Source organism: Hipposideros armiger, unplaced genomic scaffold (assembly GCF_001890085.2).
Source record: "Hipposideros armiger isolate ML-2016 unplaced genomic scaffold, ASM189008v1 scaffold_141, whole genome shotgun sequence".
In the NCBI taxonomy this organism is placed as follows: domain Eukaryota; kingdom Metazoa; phylum Chordata; class Mammalia; order Chiroptera; family Hipposideridae; genus Hipposideros; species Hipposideros armiger.
The window spans coordinates 3,370,550-3,373,104 of NW_017731491.1; positions in this window are offsets into that span (position 1 = coordinate 3,370,550).

Here is a 2,555-nt window from a genome sequence, read left to right on the forward strand (position 1 = left end):
GAGAGGGAGAGGGAGATTAAGAAGGGAAAGATGGATTAAGAAGGGGCTTGGGGAAACTCTGTAGTATTTCAGGTGTCCTTTATCAGGTGCAGATCAGTAGGGGAAGTAAAAAAAGTACCGGGTGACAGTGGTTACCCCTTACTGGGTTCTTGCTCTATGCCAGTAAAAGCACAGTCTTCTTGAATCTTCACAAGCCCCTGGCCAGGCAGGGCCTCTCATTAGCCCTGTTTTATAGGGGGGAAATTGAGGCAGAGAGCTTAAGTCACTTAAGGCCTGAGGCCACAAAAGCAGTGGAGCTGGGGTCCCTGTCCAGCTCTGTGGTCATCATCCCTGAGCCATCGGGGCAGGTGGGAACTTGGCTTCAAAGCTTGGTGTGCATGAAATGTCACATGAGTTTATTTTTCAGACACAAATGTTGTACCCATCCTGCCAGGTTGGAAGGAAATTCCAGCTGAGCCATCACTAGGACTCCCTCGTCTCCCTGCTTGAGGTCACCCTGTCCCCGGCCCCTGAAGTCCTGCAAAGGTCTCAGGAATCTTATGCACAGCAGACCATTGGGGAGGAGTGTTGGCTGTGTGCCCCCTGCCCCTCACTGCTGATCCATTGCTCGGGCAACCCCCGTGGTTCTCTAGGGCTTCCAGGCCACACTTGGGCGTGAGGATCTTGTTGAGTCTGGAGCCCTTTGCGGCTCCCCACCTCCTGGTGCATCCTCATCACTCACACGCCCCCAGCCTTCTTCCACTTTCCACCCCTGAAGAGCCTCTTCCCCAGAGGCACCCGCTTGCCTCTCTCCTAAGCCCTGGCCCCTGCTGGGAGGCCCTCACTGAATTTAGAAAACAGGAAGGTGGGGCTGTGTTGAGGCAGCTTCTGCTTTCAGTCCAGCAACCCAACCGTCCCCCAGAGGAGGGAGCAACAAAGGCCCGGCACTTTGTTGGAAAGGGGTCAGGAGAGGGAACACAATGGGGACAGGAGCTGAATGGCTGTCACAAGGAAGGATCCTGTCTGCTTTTCTGATGTGGCTGTTGCAGTGGGCTTGTCTGGCTGGGAGACTTGGTGGGTTTAAAAGCATATATGAAGCCACCTTCCCAGTCAGCACAGCCCGCTCTAAGGCAAGCCTGAGAAGGAGGGGGTGTTGAGGTGGGAAGAGGGGAGAGCCCGGCCTGGCCTCTGGCCTCATCCCAGTCAGCAGCCTGTCAGCAGCCTCTCCCCTTGCCGCCCCCTCCCCATCCCGCCCCCTTCTGGCTCTGTGGGCGGAATTCTTGACTTGTGCCATGGGTGCATTGTGGGTGGTGGTGGTGAACTGTGTTTGGCAGTTGGGACCAGCCATAAATTATGTCAGCCAAGCATACCCTGGACCCTGACTCTGGGCAGTGCAGTTTGGGCCATGCAGACAACCTTGAGCTTCGGGAGAGAAAGCCTTGAGCTTGGTATTGACCAGCCCTCTCCTGCTCCCTTCCCCTCCAGACCCTGGCAGGGCCTTTCCTTGGCCTGGCTCTGAGCTGCCTGCTCACCCGGTCTGGCAGACTCTCAGCATCTGCCCTACTTGACAGGCCAGGGAGGTTGGCGGCGCTCCAGGGCCAGGCTCACGTCAGCGGCCGCCCGCCTGGGGAAGGGAGAGGACAGAGTCCCCAGAGAGCCCTGTAGGCTCATGGGCCGGGAACAGGTGAAACCAGGGCACTTGCATGCAGAAGGAGATGGAGGTGTGGGGCCACCCCAGCCTTGGGAGACCCCCACACACAGCACCTGGGTGTTCTCACTCCATTAGTTCATGCCTTGCCAGGCTGCCTAAGGCGCACGCCCACCCAGAGCCTTGTACACTTTCCTGCAGCATACTTTGATGCCCCCTGCCCCCAGTTCCCAGCCTGGGCCCTGTGCTCCGTTAGTTCAAGCCAGGCTGTCTGACTCTGCGAGTGGGGTCAGGGCTCCCAAACACTAGTCTGCCCACTACGCAGAAGCTCTCAGGAGCATTTAACAGGTGCAGATGCCTGGCACCACCCCAGACCTGTTGATTCAGTAGGTCTGGGGTGGAGCCCATACAATTGGTATTTGTTTATTAAGCGCTTGCAGTGATCTAATGTTTCTGAAGGTCGCCCTCCTGCCCTCCTGACTGCCTGTGGCCAGGGTTGTGGGGAAGAACCCCGGAGCAGAGTCTGGATTCTCTGTTCATCTCTGTGGGTAAACCAGCTGTGTGCCTTTGGCCATCGCTTCATGTCTCTGGGCATCTGTTTCCTCATCAGTGAAACGGGGCTCATAGTTCTCCCTGTGCCTTCCCTGTAGGCGTAGCCTCCCAATCCAACAAGGTAATGAGATAAGGCCTCCTGGATGCTTGTGCGGCTTTAGAATTAGGGTCCCAGGCTGCTCCTCAGCCCTGACCAGTCACCTTGCCAGACTTGCTTCTGGCCTCCAGCATTGCAGAAGAGAGCCTGCGGATGGCTTCATGATGTCCCATGTCTAGGAACTCTGCCGTGCTGGTGATGGCTCCCACGGGCATTGTATTTGTGTTCTGGCAAGGGGTGGAGGGAGAAGAGGGGCGGATTTGCCGTGGGAGGTGCATG